We start from the raw sequence: 10679 nt of genomic DNA on the forward strand, positions 1-10679 counted from the left end.
CTGCGCAAGGCATTGAAGGTGTGTGATTAAAACGTCCCTATTCAATTCCATCAGCATTTGGCTAAAATTAAACTCCAGAGTCTAGTTTGTTGTTGAAGGTTTTCAGCGAAAATATAGTGCTTGCTCTGAAAACGTATGGATGTGTTTACGTGGATTTTGTGTTAAATCAAGGAATTTACCCATTTGTGAGGAAGTGGATGTGTCATGGTATTGATTTTGTTTGGAGAGTATGAAATGTAGGAATTGATCATTTGGTTTGCTAGCATTTGGGAAGGCTGTAGAATAGCAGAAGCATCTAACAGGCAGTTATGAAATTTAAAGTGCGCTCTGCAAAAGAAAATTGAGTGTGATGGGACATTGTATTTCTTTTGGTCCTGTTATAAGAGTGGAGTGGAGACCAAATGCACATGCAGCAGTCATATACACAGGAAAAGATGCAATTTTATTGCCTGCCTTGCATAGACTTGACACCGAATAGTGTTAAATAGCAGCCTAATCCTTTATGGTTATTGCTGGCCATATATCTGACAACAGTTACAAGCTATTCAGTACGCTGATGGGAAAAGCAGAGCCAGTTTTGGATTCAGTGAAATTTTTGCTCACTATCAGAGCCCTTGAGGGGTTACTTTATAAATAAAGAACCATCAAGTGAAGGTAGCATGTTGTTTTCCAGAACTCCTGGTACATGATGTCCTGTTTCTGACATTTGGCAGGTTCTTGTAACTTTGTGCAATAACAGTAAGAAATCACTGAATGATTCTGCAGCTTACAAGTTGCATAAAGCAGTTTGCAATGCTGATATAAAAGCGATCACTCAGAGTGACGGAGATGGGTAACAGAAGCTGCAAACCATTACACAAGATGCAGCGGTACAGGGGAGTGTGTTATCACACTAACGTGGTAATCTGAGCCAGATATTGCTCTGGGGAAGCACTCAGTCTTGGTGCTTTGGCATGACCAGGGAAGAAAGGTCAAAGTAACCTTGCTGAGCTTTGAGAAGACACAGATAGTAATAGGCAACCTGCTGCTGGAACAGCGAGAGACGGTGTATGGGAACAAAAGGTTGGAGGAGTGTGAAACTAACAAGGCAAGGATTGAGAAGCAAAGTAAGTTAGAATCATAGAATCCCTACAGAGTGAAGCAAGTCATTCGGCCCATCGAGTCCATACTGACCCTCTGAACAGCATCACAACCAGACCAACCCCCTACCCTGTCCATGTTACCCTGCATTTCCTATGGCTAATCCACCTACCCTGGACACAAAGAGCAATTTAGCACGGCCAATCCATCCTTAACTGCACATCTTTGGACTGTGGAAAGGAGCTCATTGTCAAATCAGGTACAGAAAGAGAAGTAAAGAGGGAGAAGGAAGGATTGGATGAAGAATGATAAAAGACAGTAGTGAGGGAAAGACAGTATGCTAAAATTTTATGTTATGTAATCTCCAGCAACAATTAAAAGGTGAAAGAATGAGGTTCCACACTTGCCATAGAAGTCGTAGAGTCCCTACAGTGTGGAAAGAGACCACTTGGCCCATCAAGTCTGTACTGATCCTTTGAACAGCATCCCACTGAGCCCCAGCTCCCCAGCTCCCTACCCCCTGCATTTCCCATGGCTAATCCACCTAGCCTACACATCTCCGGATACTATGGGGCAATTTAGCATGATTAATCCACACATCTTTGGACTGTGGGAGGAAACCAGAGCACCCGGAGGAAACCCATGCAGACACGGGGAGAATGTGCAAACTCCACACAGACAGTCGCCCGAGGGTGGAATCGAACCCGGGTCCCTGGCACTGTGAGGCAGCAGTGCTAACCACTGAGCTGCCGTCTGGAGATAATTGGTAGAAATAACATTAAGATGGTTTTAGCCATAAAATGATGCAGCTCACCTTCCAATGTTTGTTTTATGTCTAGTGTGCAAAAGCAACTTCAGAGCATTCGCTGCAGTTCAATGGCAAAGCACTGGAAAATGCCATTTTCACTGAAAGAAAGGATTACCAGATCTTGAAGAGCAACGGTTTTGATATCCTTCTGAACCAGCAGCTGTCTATTCCTCTGGAGTTGCTGTACCATTTGTACATAAATGGAGCGGCCATTAGCTTTACTGTTAATTTGGGAACAAATTGTGGCTCCATGAATTTTATTCTCATACCAAGCTGAACTTGAAGTTCATGAAGTGCTCTATTTAGTCTCAGGGTTAAGTAGCATTTTAACACCATAAGACGTAGTATCAGAATTAGGCCATTCGGCCCACCAGGTCTGCTCCACCATTCCATCATGGCTGATATGTTCCTCAACCCCATTCTCCTGCCTTCTTCCTGTAACCCTTACTGCCAAGAACCTATCTGCCTCTGTCTCTATTTTACACCAGTGTGGCACACCTACAACATCACCATTATTTTTGCTTCACTGTGACCTGTAAAAAAAGTTAGTTTGTTTACAGTCTGCATGGAAAATTTAATTTGGCTTCAGCATATTAAAATTGCAGCATAAATTGTGAGCATTTGCAGTGACAGTTTGAAGGCTATTGAATGAGAAAGAGAAACAATCATGACCATATTCATCGACACCCCTCAAAAGAACATGTTTAATTCTGGTTAAGTTGCTGTACAGCAAGCAGCTCTAATTAGGAAGAATTTCAGGAAAGGTATTGAGGCATTGGACAGGTTATGGGGCAGGTTTCCAAGAATGTTTCTAAGAATTGCGTGGCTTGTTGGAGAAGCTGTTTCTGTTCACTTCCTGTGCATCAAGGCCAAAGGAAGATTTGATCAAGGTGATTAAAATCACAGAATCCCTACAGTGTGGGAGCCTATTGAGTCCACGCTGACCCTCCAGAAAACATCTCTCCCAGACCCACATGCACACCCCCTATCCTATCCCTGTGACCCTGCATATCTCTGGACACTACGGGGCAATTTAGCATGGCCAATCCACCCTAACCTGCACATCTTTGGACTGTGGGAGGAAACCGGAGAAAACCCACACAGGCACGGGGAGAATGTGCAAACTCCACACAGACAGTCACCCGGGGTGGAATCGAACCCGGGTCCCTGACGCTGTGAGGCAGCAGTGCTAACCGCTGAGCTACTGTGCCTCTCCTGGCTTAAATTGAGTGAATAAAGAGAAAGTGCTTCAATGGCTGGAGGGTTGATGATTACAGCACTATGATTGGCAAAAGAGCTCAAGCTGACATGAGGAGAAACATTTTTGCACGCCAAGTGTTAGAATTTTGAATGCAATATCTGAAAGGATGATGGATATAGATTCAATCATAGCTTACAGAGGAGAATCAGAATGTAATATAAGGGTATTCGTGTAAATATGGGGATAGAGCAGGGGAGTGGGACAAACTAGGTAGGAGTCAAATTATTGCAGATACTAGAATCTGTACTGAAAACAAGAAATGCTGGAGATGTCAGCAGATCAGACAGCATCCATGGAGAGAAAGCACGCTAACATTTTCAGTCTACATGAAGAGTCAAGTCATTTGTTCTCGAAACATTAGCTTTCTCTCCCTCCATGGATGCAGTCTGACCTGCTGTGATCTCCAGCATTGCTTACTTTCAGTGGGACAAACTGAGTTGCTCCATAAAAGGGACAGTGCAGTCTCAATGGACCTTTTGTACTGTACCATTCCACGGTTCTGCGATAAGTTCAAATAAGTTTTTCTTTTCTCATAAGGAACTTGTGCAGTTGCATCATCCAGATTCTGAGAAACATGAGATTTGAAGAGTTTTTCATAGAAAGAACACATATTGCTCAGTTTTCCACAGCGGAAGCAGCAGGCTGCTTTTGATCTCGTGCATAACGAGAGGGGGGATTGTTATGATTTTTTGAAGACGTCACTGGGGAAAGGAAAGTTCCTTTTGCAAGATGGCTTAAAATAGTTTAGTGCGGTGTTTGATTTGCTTTGGAGACGCTCTACATTTCTTTGTTAGAATAAAGGCCAAATTATTGCACCCAAACACTTCAAAGTTACAGCAATTGCTAAAAGTCTCCAGTAGTACACTTCCAAGTCATGGGCCCTATTCCACGTCGTTGATTGAGCTCAGCATCTATAATGTGCTTAGCCCTTTGTCCCTGTGGTTCCAAAACTTATATTCCACTTTACTTTTTCCGGCTTAGCTATTTGCGATCTGCTAGTCTAATAAGTCTCACTGGGAAAGCTTTATTTCGGATAGCTAGGGAATTTATATCCCTGTGTTTTTTGAGTGTGAATTAGGAAACATGGCAAAAAATATCCTTACACTGAGAAGGGTGAGGAGGGCATCAGAGCTCCGGGCTACTCTGAAAATATTTGATCTTCTATGTTTGTCCAAAGGGCAAATACTGCCTTTATTAGCAGCAAAGTAGTTCAGCTCTTGGGATGGCTAAAAGAGCTACTTAGGGCAATGACGAGCTCACAGCACCGAAACCATAAACTTGTCCACAGTTTCATTTTTCACATTCAAACTGTTGTTGTTTTAAAACTTGAACGTTGTCTAGGATAGGGAGCTGGCTGGGATGGGTAACTCTTCTGTATTGTTCAGCCTAATGTTGTCCATGAGGAGGCACTGTGAGCAGAATTGGATGCCAGGTGGTATGATGGCTCAGTGGTTAGCACTGCTACCTCACAGTGCCAGGGACCCGTGTTCGATTCCACCCTCGGGCAACTGTGTGGAGTTTGCACATTTTCCCCATGTCTGCATGGCTTTCCTCCGGGTGCTCCGGTTTCCTGTCGCAATCTAAAGATGTGCAGGGTAGGTGGATTGGCCATGCTAAATTGCTCAGTGTCCATAGATGTGCAGCTTAGGTGGATTAGCCATGGGAAATGCAGGGTTACAAGATTGGTGGTGGGTCTGGGAGGGATGCTGTTCAGAGGGGCAGTGTGAACCGGATGGGCTGAATGGCCTGCTTCCACACTGTAGGGATTCTATGTGCTCTTACTGTCGTTTACCTAAAATGTGCTTGTCCTTTGTGCATCTAACAGAGTTCTGTGGCACTGCGTTTTCTAGTATTTAGACCCTTGTGTAGACTGGTGTTCAATCAGGTCAGCCATGGCTTACTTGCCTGCACTCCCACCTCTGAGTCAAAGGTTTGAGCTTCAGGTCTCACTACGAGATTTGACTATCGAAACCTCATTGTACACGGTCTCCACGGTGTGTTCTCACGCTGTCCTGCACTCAGCAGTGGTGCGATGCTGTCCAATACTGGGACTTTCCTACATTTACGCTGCAAGAGTTGCATTTGTATCTGAGCTGCACATGGTGTTGAGCATTGCCAGCCTAAAGTAGCCGGCCAGTTCCATGTGCTGTCCACTGTTAGCAGTACCATCAGACGGCTAATAACCTTCTGAGCTTTGTGACAGTAAGTGCCACCATCTTTTACCATGCTGCCTTGCTGTCACCCTAACTCCAACTCCCACCATGGATCATGGTCTACCACTCTCAATAAATGCTGGCAGCATCTTCCGTCAATCACTTCCCCACCCCACCCCACCCCCCCACTTCCGTAATGCTAACCTTTTCTTTCCTCTACCTCAGTCACTGATTGACCCTTCCTGATTTACAGCCCCTGACTGAACATGGATCCCCTTGACTGCTCATTGCTGCTCTGTTTGACAAGCTGCATGGCTTTCGGTCTGCCTTAAAACAAAACCAAGGCAAGAGCGAGCTGCTGTGGACGTTCAAGGGAACGCCAAGAGACCAGCAATAGGTAAAGCCAGCATAGATCTCAGAGGGCGGCTCTCTCATTAACAGGTAGTGAGTTTAACCTGAGGGTCACCATGTCTCGAATGAGGGGAGTGGTTGAGGAGGAGATTCATACAATCCCTACAGTGTGGAAACAGGCCTTTCGGCCCAACAAGTCCACACCAAACCTCAGAGCATCCCACCCAGGCTCATCCCCCTGTAACCCACCTAATCTACACATCCCTGAACACTACAGACAATTTAGCGTGGCCAATCCACCCTAACCTGCACATCATTGGACTGTGGGAGGAAACCCATGCAGACACGGGGAGAATGTGCAAACTCCACACAGGCAGTTGCCCGAGGGCAGGATCGAACCCAGGTCCCTGGCGCTGTGAGGCAGCAGTGCTAACCACTGAGCCACTGTTCCTTTACGGTAACCTCAGCTGGTGATGGGAATTGAACCCATGCTATTGGCATCGCTCCACATCGCAAAGCAGTCCTCCAGCCAACTGAGCTTACCGACCAGTTCTGACGCACGTGATTGATGCTGGTCCCTTTGTGCAAGGCGGCCTCCAAACAGCATTGCGATGAGGAGATAGTAGGAACTGCCGATGCTGGAGAATCTGAGATAACAAGGTGTGGAGCTGGATGAACACAGCAGGCCAGGCAGCATCAGAGGAACAGGAAAGCTGACGTTCCAGGTCTGGACCCTTCTTCAGAAATGATGCTGCTTGGCCTGCTGTGTTCATCCAGCTGCTTGGCCTGCTGTGTTCATCCAGCTCCACACCTTGTTATCTCAGCATTGCGATGAAATGTGTCGTTAGGCTCCAAAGGGCAGTATTGGGCAGCTGAACTGGATTACAATTCAGCCGCGCTCTTTTAAAAAAAAATTGACTCACCTGCTGTGGATTAATCTGAATTAATCTTTCCAAAATAACGTGGCATTTCAGCATTTTTTCCTTCTGTATCAGCGGTGTGTGTTCCCCTGCATTAAATCTATTTTAACATGATGATGTGCTGAGGTTGTTGCTTGGTTGGCGCCAATGTCCTTGGGCAGAGGGTACAGATGGTCACTACCCATCAAGTGGCCTCCCTTTAGGAGCTGGGAAAACTCACCCCATGTCTGTTAAAAACTCACCCCTGTGTGTTAAAGTAAATTTATTGCAGGGGAGCACACAACATGTAACAACAGTTTTTTTCTACTCTGTACGATTTGCACCCATATACTTGTACCGTACCATTAAAGGCAACCGTTGACACAGAAATATGCTGGAATGGCACATCAGTTTTAAAGATTAATTCAGATTAATCCACAGCAGGTGAATAAAGTATTTTCTTTTAAGGAGTTTTAGTTTAAAGAGCGTGTTTCTTACATTGTTTGGTAAGCAGTAAGCATTCTGGATGAAACAGATTTTCATAACATCCACAGCTTTTCTGGCTGACACAAGTTCAGGATTTTACAGCTGGACTAGTCCTAAACTAGAGGACGTAGTTTTAAGGTGAGAGGGGAAAGATTTAAAAAGGATTTAGGGGCAACTTTTTAACGCGGAGTGTAGTGCATGTATGGAATGAGCTGTTAGAAGAGCTGGTAGATCTATATTTAAAAGGGACCTGGGTGGGTATGTGAATAGGACGGATTTAGAGGGATGTGGGCCAAATAGGAGTAGATTAATTTAGATTATCTGGTCAGTGTGGACAAGTTGGTCTGAAGGGTCTGTTTCTGCGCTGTACATCTCTATGACTAAAATCTCTAAGACAGTCCCAACTTTTGTACTGTTGGTAAACATGAATATATTGAATAGAAAGCTCATGACAATTTACTGCAGATTGTCCCTGTCTCAATTAGCTGTGGCGGCATCAATAATAATTCCTGTTCAGTTTCCACCTGGAATAAGGTTCCAGTGCCTTGACTGTTTTTGAGATCAATGGGCCGGGTTCTCGTCAACAGTCCATTGATTGTTATCCAACTTGAATGCCTGTGAGGGAGGTCAGCTTCCCTTTTTCTTTCTTGACAACTTTGTGTATTTGGAATAGAAAAAATGTTTTCTCTTCCCACGCAAGAGGTCAAGATAGAAGAAGGGATAAAAAAAACCTTCAGTCGCCTGCATTCCAACAAGCAGAGGCTAACCAATGATATTCACAGCAGCAAGAAACTTCAGGATGTGAATTGTATAAAACTAATTGCAGGGACAAATGGGATTAATGTCTGTAGATCGGCACACAGTTTTTTTTTATTCACTCATGGGCCCTAGGTGTGTCTGACGAGGCCAGCAATTATTGCCCATCCCTAATTGTTAAGAGTCAGTCGCATTGCTGTGGGTCTGGAGGCACATGTAGGCCAGACCAGATAAGGATGGCAGTTTCCTTCCCTGGAGGACATTAGTGAACCAGTTTTTAGTTTTACAGACAATCAATAATGGCCTCATGGTCATCATTAGACCCTCAATTCCAGATATTTATCGAATTCAAGTTCCACCATCTGCCGTGGCGGGATTTGAACCCACGTCCCCAGAGCCTTCGTTGACTTTCCTGAAAGAATAGTCCAGTAATAATCCTGCTGGACCGTCACTTCCTCACTTGGTGGGCCGAAGGGCCTCTTCTGTGCTGTTTGAATCAATGGCCCAATGCAGTAATACCAGTGATTTGTAACTATTGACTGTAAATGGCCTCTCTAGAAGTTGGAGACTGCCTCAGACAGAAATTTAAACACTTTTATTCAGTCAGAGGGCATCAGTGACAAAGCCCAGTCCTACTTGCCACTTTGGATACAACTGACTTTTTCTGCTCAGCCAATTCAGAGGACAGCTGAGTCCATCATATTTTGCTGGGATGACAGACTGGATAAGGATGTGAGAGTTCTTGCCCAGATGGATATTACTAAACCACTTGAGTTTTTACGACAGTCCTCACTTCCTGAAACTTAAGTACTTGTGGTCACATAATCATTCTGGGCTTTTTCACTGTTTCATGCTAATCTATATTCTTTTTTACTCTGTAACAACAATTTTTTTTTACGCTGTTTGATTTGCACCCATATACTTGTACCTAAGATGGCACCATTAAAAGCAGCCATTGTAAAAAATTGTCACTGTACTCCTGTACTTCTGTACTGGGGTACGTATGACAATAAAGGATATTCTATTCTATCTTCACGGTCACCATTACTGCTGCTAGGTCTATATTCATGCTCCATTTAGCTAGCTGGATTTAAATTTCCCAGCTGCTGCAGTAGGATTTGAACTCCTATCTCCAAACATTATTCTAGCTAGGCCTCTGGATTACTAGTTCAGCAACATGTTTTAATATATAAGTCTGCCGCAGTAGAGCTCTGCTTACACTGGGCATTTTAATCCCAGACTTTGTACGTTTTATTCATATTTTCATGTGTTATATTATGATTGATGTGTATAATATTCATTTTTTTGGAATTTGGATTTTCAAAACAAAACAATGGGTAAAATGTTTACATGGTTGAGCTTATGATAAGTAAACATATTAAGGCAAATAGTTTCGAATTGACTTCAGAACAGATGGTTCGTGGTCTCAGTACTGAAGAGTCAGGAATTGAGCTGAAAAGCAAGTTTCAGATTACTCCGAGCAAGATATTAAATCAGTTCAGGGGAATCCGTAACCTCAGCAGAAGTGGTTTCCAGTTTTTGAGGTTTGTTTGTTTTCATACTTTATATAATGAACAGTGAAGGCTGTATTGTTTAGTTTTCTGTATTTTTGGCCGTGGACTGAAATGGAAAAAAAGGAGTGCTTTAAAACTAAAGAGACTGTGAGTGGAATTGCTGCATCTTTAATACAAGTCCCTGAAACTCATTGTCTGCAGGTGTTTATTACTGCTGTTTTGTTCAAGCAGTAGGGGAAGAAATTTAAAATTGAATTTTCTAATCAACCTGTTCAGCGATGTTATAGCACATCTCTGAAGAAGGTGGGAGTTGAACCCAGGTTTCCTGGTCCAGAGGGACGCTACCACTGCCCACAAAAAAAACTGTACTTGAGTTAGAATTGCTAATTGAACCATTTGTGCTTTCATTTATCCCACCTCGAACACCTCCTTCCTCCCCGTTAATTCACTTCATAGTATGATTGGATCGAGGGGTCTTGAGACACAGTGGTTGTGTCCCTACCTCTGGACCAGGAGGCCCGGGTTCAAGTCTCACCTGCTCCAGAGGTATGGCGTTACATCTCTGAACAGGTTGAGACATATATACACATGAAAAACCGAATCTACTGGAGGACTATTTGGTGCAGTGGTAGTGTTTTTACAGTGATCCAGACCCTCCGGGTTCAAGGCCTGCTTAATCTAGAGATGTATCATAACACATCTGAGCAGTTTGATGAAGAAAGACCTAAAATGGAATCCAACATTGGACAGAGTATAATTTATCCGGTGAAATTATTATGACTGTATCGTTGAAATTGACTGCAGTGAATTGACAAGTTGTGTACGGTCAGAAATAGGGGAATAATCATCTTGTAAACACATTATATCCACAAGTGCTCTTACACACAACCAAATCACCAGGACTTTTCTTCCATCTACTGACCACCACCAGTATATCGCCCGCGTAACCAATTAAATATTTACGTGCAAAGACATACAGAGGCAATACAAACCATCTGAGGTAGGGAGAACGGGAAAGGGCAAAATTAAAATGGAGTTGGAGGGGGATATAGAGCACTGTATACCCCCGTGGTGCCCACCTCTTTCTAAAGGCATCGAAAGCATTGATGGACACTGTGCTCACTGTCCAAGGACACCCGGGCACAAACGTAAATGCGGAAGTGGGGAGCAGGCAGTCAGTAGATACAATCCCCTCCATGTCCCACTGCCAGGCCCTGTTTATAGCCAGCCTGGCCAGGCCCCGCAGCTCCGATCTACTCTCACACCTCCGCACCAGGTGCCCAAACGTCACGGGCGCGGGACTGAAGGGCAGCCAAAAAACACAACAGAATGTTTTTCAAATAACTAAAAAGGGAGTGAAAAACGCCCACA

Source organism: Rhincodon typus, chromosome 9, assembly GCF_021869965.1.
Source record: "Rhincodon typus isolate 14 chromosome 9, sRhiTyp1.1, whole genome shotgun sequence".
In the NCBI taxonomy this organism is placed as follows: domain Eukaryota; kingdom Metazoa; phylum Chordata; class Chondrichthyes; order Orectolobiformes; family Rhincodontidae; genus Rhincodon; species Rhincodon typus.